This window comes from Pagrus major, chromosome 6 (genome assembly GCF_040436345.1).
Source record: "Pagrus major chromosome 6, Pma_NU_1.0".
In the NCBI taxonomy this organism is placed as follows: Eukaryota; Metazoa; Chordata; class Actinopteri; order Spariformes; family Sparidae; genus Pagrus; species Pagrus major.
In genome coordinates, this window is record NC_133220.1 from 38589458 (window position 1) to 38598180 (window position 8723).

Sequence of the window (8723 nt, forward strand, 5' to 3'; positions counted from 1 at the left end):
ACCAATATGAACAATTTAAAAGTAAAAATGAATGGTTGTATGCCCAACATGGTAAACTGGGATGCACTCCATGCCACGATGTTAAGAGTCTAGGTCTCATGGCATCCCGTGGTGTCAGTATTGCCAGCCAGTGGGCTGAGGGAAAGATAGCCCCATTCGGTAATTCAAGAGATGTCCAGCTTTTATCGCTGCGCAAAAAAATTCATGAGCACCGAAACTCCCAAGCACACAATGAAGCAGTTAAGATTCTTCAGACAGCAAAGAAAGACATTCTTCAGAACATGAACGCCACCAGTCAGGAGTCTGCATTTGAGTCCACTGCCAGGGTATTCAGGACAGCATATTATGTGGCCAAAAACAATAAGCCATTCACTGACTTTGAGAGTCTGATTGAACTGCAGCAAGCTAATTCTGCTGATTTAGGTCGTGTTTTGCACAGCAAAACTGTCTGTGTTGACATAATTGATCATGTGTCATCACAGATGAAGAAGGAACTCCTGAGGAAAATTATAGAAAATAGGTGTAAAATTACAGTACTAGCTGATGAGTCAACCACTGTGGGGCACAAGTCAACATTAATTGTGTTTTTGAAAGCCAGTGTTGATGGAGAGATGGAGCCCATTGCTTTTCCATTGGACCTTATTGAGCTGGATAGCCTGTCTGCTGCTCATATCAAAGAACAGCTTATGAACTGCTTGCTCAAGAGTGGCTTCACCACTGAATTGCTGCAGGAAGTTTTCATTGGATTTTGCAGTGATGGGGCCAATGTGATGCTGGGAGTGAAGTCAGGTGTTGGGAAGCTGCTCCAGGATGACTTTCCAGGCATTGTACTGTGGCACTGCCTCAATCATAGACTGGAGCTGGCTGTGGACCAGGCACTGGAGGCAACAGGGGGAACAAAAGACTTCCAGGCCTTCCTTGACAGCCTATATTCATTGTATAGCCAGTCACCAAAAAACATGCGGGAGCTAAGTGAATGTGCTCACAATTTACACATCACACTCAGAAGAATTGGAAGAGTGTTCAGTGTTCGCTGGGTTGCTTCTTCATACAGGGCAGTCACTGCAGTTTGGCACTCTTATCCAGCACTGGCACAACATTTCCGTGAGGCATCAGAGGATGAGACAAGGGACAGCAGAGAGAGGGCTAAATTCAAAGGTCTGCTGTCTAAGCTGTGCTCTGTAAACTTCCTGAAAAGTCTTGCACCGATGGCAGATGTCCTGACTGAACTGAAGAACTTGTCAGAGTTTCTTCAGAACAGGAAGACCACACTCCCAAAGGCCCATGAGATCATGACGATGTATGTCAAATGCATTGAAAGCCTTACTTCATACCCAGGGCAACATGCACTTGAAGCTAGCCAGGCAGAGGAAGAGATGAAATTCAAGGGAGAACAGTTAAGAGTTGGCAAGTCTCCCATCATTGACTCTGCACGGTTTATTCAAGCAGTGGCAGAGAGTATGAAAGACAGACTCTTCACCACCACAGCTAACAGAGCACAGGCCAGTGTCACAGCCATCAGAAAAGAGACTTACAATAGGCTTCTAAATCAAATAACAGTCCTTAACCCTGACAAGTGGGACCATGACAATCCTCGATATGGAGAAGATGAGGTGAGGGCTTTGTGCCATGTCCTACATCTGAATGAAAAAGAGGCACACCTTGGATTCATTGAGTACAAGGCCAGTGGAGGAAGAAGCATTCCTGACAAGATGAGGAAGTTGCTTGTGGCAGTGGATACATTGTCAGCAAGTAATGCAGACTGTGAGCGGGGGTTCAGTACCATGAACAACATCATCACTGAGTACAGGAGCAAACTGACAGCAAGGAATGCTGCAAACCTCCTCTTTGTCAGCTCAGTTGGACCACCATGCATGCAGTGGGACCCAATGCCTTATGTGAAGACCTGGCTGGGCAAAGGAAGAAGAGCAGCTCACACAACAAGTGGCATGGCTCGCCACCACTCATAGGAGGATAACTACTTTAGGCCTCTGTGGAACATCTTTTAGGCGATGTATTTTGATGAGGGGTAGATCCACTTTGAGTTTTTGCTCATGACTACTGTTCTTAATCATTTATGTGATACTTAGTATGTCAGAAAGAAAGTCCAAAGACAGAGACTTGTTAACTGTTCAGGTATGAAATGAGGATGTTGAAAATGTTTTAAGTTATCAAATTTTCACATAAGCCTGTTAAAAGAGACACTTTAAAATGTTCCAATTTTTATGTTTATTGAGTATCAGTTGTGTTCACGGCAGAAAGTATTCTGGATGTTTATCAATGTTTCATACATGCCAGCACCTTAATAATTAAAAGAAATATTTTATCATATTGTCAAGTGTTTCTAATTTCTGCCTACTCCACACAGGTAGCCTACAGTAAAATATTGAAATGTTTTTATTTGTTTGGGTTTTGATTTTGCTTTTTTTAAAATGCATGAAGCGAGAGAGAGAACAATATGAGGCAATGAAGGTTTTGGTAATAGTACCGGCAAGAATTTAAATCTACTTTCACCCCTGGTTGTAACTAACTGGAGGGGAGTTGCTGACTTTTAAACCCTGTGTGGGAGTGTCCTTACAGAGTCATTAGGGCCACTTGTGGGTTGCTCGGACTAGGAAAGGCTAGGTGTGAATGGTTGTTACGCTGTCTAGGGAGGGAACTCAGTACTGCATTGTAGGTGGGTGATAAGTAGTGTCGTAGGCAACCTCCACTGTTCAAAGATGGTCATTCCAATACATTACAAAAAACACACTCAACTCAAATGACATATGGCCTATTTAATTCCAACATGGTTTAAAACACACATGGTGTGACATTTTGAGAAAAGGTTAGGGCCGAATGTTTCTTAAAAGTGACGGTTCTCAGGCTTCCGGGCCAGTAATTAGTCTGTCGCTTGGAAAGCTAAACAAATAATTATTCCCCACTCTGTGGTGTATAAACTTAAACAATCCTGCTGATTGGTTTTTCACAGTGACGGACTCATGGACAATAAAAGCACTTGCAGTGCTATTTTCCCAGAAACTTTCTTTTAACGCATTAAAAAGAATACATAAGCAGTGAGATTAAACAGCGTGAACTCAATGACAATATGCACACAGTCATCTCAGTCAACCCATAGCCATGATCAAGATTCTGAAAATAATATAATTTATCATTACATCTGTGTTCACCTGACTGTGTTCAGCCACTAGATGTTGGAACAACAGTTATGTCACTGTCAGTGACACCATTTCATGTGACGCCCACCAAGATTTCCGTGAGATCAAAAGCCTTTGTTTACTGTGTCTCTCTTCTTGTCTATCTGTCTTAACTGTTTATAATTTGATTTCTGAGTCTTTCATAGTCCCACTGGCACTTTACCTGAGCTAACTAGGCTTTTAACACTTGTTATGTTATTTTCTCAAACTGAGCTTCTGTTACTGGGTAGTCTGTTTCTGCCTGGTTAGCTTTCCTCAACATAGCCTAGCTTACTGTTTTTGCCTTTAACCGCAGTTAACACAGCCTTGTTAAACAAGTGTTACGATGGATTGTGCTGACTGTTCTGCAGTTGCAGGGTGTCTCTATTAGAGAGACGTGTCTGTGAGTTAGAGCAGCTTCTCTCAGTTAAAACCACAGGCACTGCAGATATTGTCTCATTGGCAGCTGCTGTGGAGTTTGTTTCCCTGCTCAGCCGTGGTGTGGGAGGGGGCACAAGAGCGAGTCACCAGTTATGTGCTCTGGTCAGCAGTCACCCCTCCCGACTGCTAAATATTCTGTCCTTGCAAGCCCAGTTGTATGGTTTAATTGAAACCATGTTTGCCATAATATTTGTCCAACTTCAAACATTCCTTGGTCAGAAACTTTGCTGGAAATACTTTTTTTCACTGAAAAATAGCTTAATTTAGTATACTGTGCAAAAAGACACTTATTTCGCTCAGAGCCATAAGTGAGTTTTGACCAAAAATGACTTGAAACACAATTAAAACCATGTTTGCCATAATATTTATCCAACTTCAAACATTCCTTGGTAGGAAACTTACTGGGAAATACTGTTATGATTTGGACTTTGTGGTGGTTTGTGGTCTGTGTTTTGTGCTTTTTGTTTCAGAGGTGCTTGGTGAGGCTGGGCGTGGCTTTGTTGCTGGTCGGAGCTGTGCCGGTCCACACGCCTGCAGCACATTGAGTATAATCAGCACCTGCACTTATGGTGCCAGATTATTGTCATCAGCTCCAGTGGTACTTTATCGCACTCAGTACCTCTTGAGTTTATGTATTTTGAAAGTCTTCTCATGTTCACTCACCAGCACTTTAACCCTGCCTTCCTCCTCTTCCAGTGTGAACGGACCATACCTGAGAACCAGCTCCTCAACCACTTGCCACCCTACACAACCTCAACTGCCTGAGCCAGCCTCCTGTGTAAACCTTGAGTCTCCACCGGCACCACCCAGGGAGCCCTCGGCCTGCGCTTGAGCTCACCGTCTCATCCTACCAGCAAAATCAGTTTTGTGATCAATAAATTCACCTTTCAAGTCACTACCTGTTTGTCACTTTTGGGTCCACCTATTCCTCACTACAACCATTACAGAGTAATCTGGCAACATGGATCCAACTGACCCAAACTCCATCCATCACGCTTCTCAACGCTCAAGGGATCCTCATTGGAAGACACAAAAACATGCTCCAAGATGTCACGACCTCCTTACAAGGACTCAGCTCCAGTGTCTCTCAACTCGACCAACTCACTACTCAGACAGCATCCTCCACCTCTTCCCCTCCTGCATCAGTAGCTCCATTCACACTGCCCTTTGTGTGGGTGTGAAAGTTTCAGATGCGGTGAGGGGTGAAATTTCGCTGTGGCTCTAATGCGCCTCTGGAGGGCCTCTGATAACTAAACAGATCCTTCACTCCAAAAAATAAAGAGAAATGTCCCGCAAAGCTACGTTCCAGGACCAAACAACAGTAACGTAGTAACTGGTAGTGTCTTTGGCAACTTATATGAGGAAAAAAATACCGCAGCCATACGTGGAGAAGTGTCTGTCATCCTGTCTGTCCTACCAACTCTTTGTCACATTTCTGCCCGAAAAACAGCATCTGTCCCCAGCAAAAAACTCTCACCAAGTGTTTGTCTCCTTCCACTATTGTGTTCTTATAGTTACTGTCTTGAAAAAAATCACCGCGACGGTCAGCCCTCCCGACCGAGACCTCAGTGAACTTTCCCCCACAAAACAGCATCCCTCCCCGCAAGTAGGAGAGTCAGACAGCATCCTGTTTACTGATGGCGACTATGTAATTATGTAATTTAGAGCGAAAAACATAACTTTGTCACTTTCCAGGATGTATGGTGGGTCAGGATCTCAATCACAAAACATTACAACAGCATCCATATGATTATAAACAGTCAGGGGGTACATGTTTCGATTTACAGGAGGACACCGGGGGAAACACGTTGAAAAAAAACACACAGACGTCATCATCATGATGTGTACTGTCACGCCTCTTTTGGATCCGCAACGCCGGCTTGCTGTGGGAATTACACACTGGTGCGGCTTTATGCTGCTTGGTTCTGTGTGAACAAACATCGGCGGAGATATCTCCGATGCAGAGATAATGCAGGACTCGGTGTGAAAAGGGCTAGTGAGTAACCCACCTGCCTCTAGTTCTGCCCAATTTCCCCTCTCCCCTGCTAAAGAGCCTTTTGTTCCTCCTCCGGAGCATTTCTCCGGTGAGTAGCATTTCTCCTGCAGTAGATTTATTCTCCAGTGCTCTCATGTTTTCGACCTACAGCCCTCTAGTTATGCCCATGATAAAGCCTGCATATTTTATATCTTGAATCTGTAAAGAGGTAGAGCAGCTCAGTGGGGAGCCTGATTTCCACATTCTCCCGGCAGAGAGTGGGTGGAATGAGCGAGTGCTCGTCAACTTATTTTGGAAGGGGCCATCAGACAGTTTGCCTGACAGTTGCCAAACGAGATCCGCTTAGCACACTTGAGGGGCTAATTACTCTGGCTAATCGCATTGATAACCACCTCAGAGAGAGCGAATAACTACTAGCCGTAGGTCAGCTAACCCTATCTTTAGCCAACCTCCCTTCTCTCCCTGTGAATCTCACTCTGCTTCATGCCCCTCTCCCAATCTGGATACGCCCCCTGCTGCCCCGGAGGAGCCCATGCAACTGGAACGAGCACGCCTGACGCCTGAGGAGCGCCAATGCCATTTCCTAAAGAATCGCTGCATTTACTGTGGTCTGCCTGGACATTTCATGGCCAACTGCCCGTCCATGCCAAAAGATTGGGCTCGCCCATGAAAATGAGCACGTTGGTGAGCAAGACCACTTCCTCCTCTAGCTCCCTTAATCGAGTCAACCTCTCTGCCTCCCTCCAGTGGTCATGTGAGTCCCTGCCCATCAAGGTGTTGGTAGATTCTGGTGCCGATGACAGCTTCATTGATTCTACCCTGGTCCAGCAAGCATCTATTCCTGTTGTGCCTCTCGACGATTCCAAGACCATCCACACGAGGTCCTGGCTGCAGACCTCCACTGTGAGGTCGCTACCGCCGCAGGCTCCACTCTCAGGCCACCTCCACTGTCAGGACAGGAAATGCACGGGATACATTTCAAAATAAAATCGCGAATGCACTTCCGGTTGAATTGTTTTCCTCACAAATGCATTAATTAGTAAACAATATGACGTAAAATCTATCAATTCCTTGTCTATAGTATATATCGTTATATCGTATTTATATAGTAAACTTTTTTGTTTGTCATTTTTGTTCTGTTTTCCTTTTATGTTGCGCATGAGCCCCAACGTGGGCATTTTGATTTATTCTGTCCAAATCTAGGACAAAAAGCCAGACCAAACACTACACTGTGTAATTTTACAACTTAGTCATTACGAAAAACAAACGGTGGGTGATATGACTCGGGGCTCAATAGTCTATTTGTAGCCTACTACAAAGCTGAGGATCTTGAAAAGAGAAGGTCAAATAGTTGATAAATGAAAACAATGGAGGGCAGGAATAACATTGCTCAGTGCACAAATTGTCTTTTAAGTTATTACTCATATTCATAAGCCAACATCTCATGTCATTGGCCTATACATTTTATTGTGTACTATACAGTATATACAGTACTGCACTGCCTTTACATTATCATTTAACTTTGACTTGATTGCACTGCACTTTTTCTATATATTTTTTCAATTTTTTTTCTGTTGTATTATTCTGTATTTTTATTCTTAACCACCTTAAATTTCATGTTTGGTTCTACGTCTATGCTAATTGTGTTCTTGTGCTGCTGGAACACCCAAGTACCACTAAATACTACACTTACTCTTGATATCTACAGTATAATCCAAGTGAATTATTAAGTGATCAATGAGAAAAACATAAAAAACACACTAAGTCACAACATGATTAAATGTTCTGTAGCCCTTTATTCTTGAACACAAACTCACTCATCTGTGTGACATTCACAATAGGCCAAATAATTTCTTCCGTCCATTATGTCTTCGCAGAATTTCCACGTCCTCAGTATTGTAAAATGTGAACTTGAAGGACTCCAGGATTGCTTCCTTTTCATGCTCATCCACCTCTTCTTTCCACACCCTCCCATATTGCAGAGCAGCCTCAGCCTGTTTCTCCTCCCCCATGCACAAAACATCAGGCAGGTCCACTTTGGCAGACAACAGTTGTCTGTTGGCCTCAACCCACTCTGCTGCATGTCTGCAATTGTGAAGAATGCGATCTTCAGACGAGTCCTATGGAAAAGACAGAAAGAAAGATGTCTGTACCATAGCTGCTGCACCAACAGTATCTGACCAATAGATACTGTGAAAAATCATACCCCTTTCCACTGGTGTGTCCACATCGGCAGGTCTGACTGAGACCTCAGCCTGCTGCTCTTCTTCCTGAAAATATATAGATAAGCAAAATTATCAGTTGTAATATTCAAAACACAAGCTCCAAAAAGAAGAAAAAGAAAAGATCCCATCAGTGCCCTCCTCTAATATGTCCACCTAGACATATTAGAGCGCTCAACAAATGTTAATTTTCCAATCATGCATTATCTAGACACTTTATTTTTCCTGCCACATTTTGATTCCACTTGTGCACTTAAATAGGTGATATCACTAATTAGCTAGTCGACCTCTGGCAAAACATCATGGTGTGTTGCATCGTGTTGGTGGCTGTCTCACATATCACGTTTGTGAGTTCAGAAAGACACGTTTTCAACTTTGTGACGATGCCCAGCTAATGCAAGGAGAGTTTACAAAAATGTTTTATAACGTTACATACAAACAAATGCAAACAGTTACTTTACGTTATGCACTATACAGTTAATAATCCCTGATAATTTACGGTGTTGATGCTAACCGCCATTGGTGAAAGTTAACTTTGACGTTATCTAACTTAGCTTCAAAACAACAACCCAAGCCGACATGTAACATTCAGTAATTTGCATCATTAATGACTTCTATAACGTTATTATTTTACGGCACCTATATTGACGAAGAACACAAGAAACCATGCATTTACTTTCTGTGGATAATAAAAATCAGCAACTCACCACTACTCGGAACACATGCTCACTCGCTGGTCTCTCTCGAATGAAAAGGCAGGTGAAATCCAGATTTAAATGTCCTCACTTCCCCCCTGCCCCCCCCCAAAAATAAAAAATGTCCTCACTTCCCGTCCTGACAGTGGAGGTGTTCTGACAGTGGAGCCTGCACCGGAAGCAACTTCACAGT

At 43.4% G+C, this 8723-nt stretch overlaps 1 long non-coding RNA gene across 1 annotated transcript; it reads right to left on the reverse strand.

The window, feature by feature from the left end:
• Window positions 1–7389: 7389 nt before the first annotated feature.
• Window positions 7390–7899, reverse strand: LOC140998625 (uncharacterized). Its single transcript, XR_012179448.1, has 2 exons — window positions 7820–7899; window positions 7390–7733 (listed from the first exon to the last, which is right to left on the reverse strand). It is a non-coding gene; the product is annotated as an uncharacterized lncRNA (long non-coding RNA).
• Window positions 7900–8723: the final 824 nt, after the last annotated feature.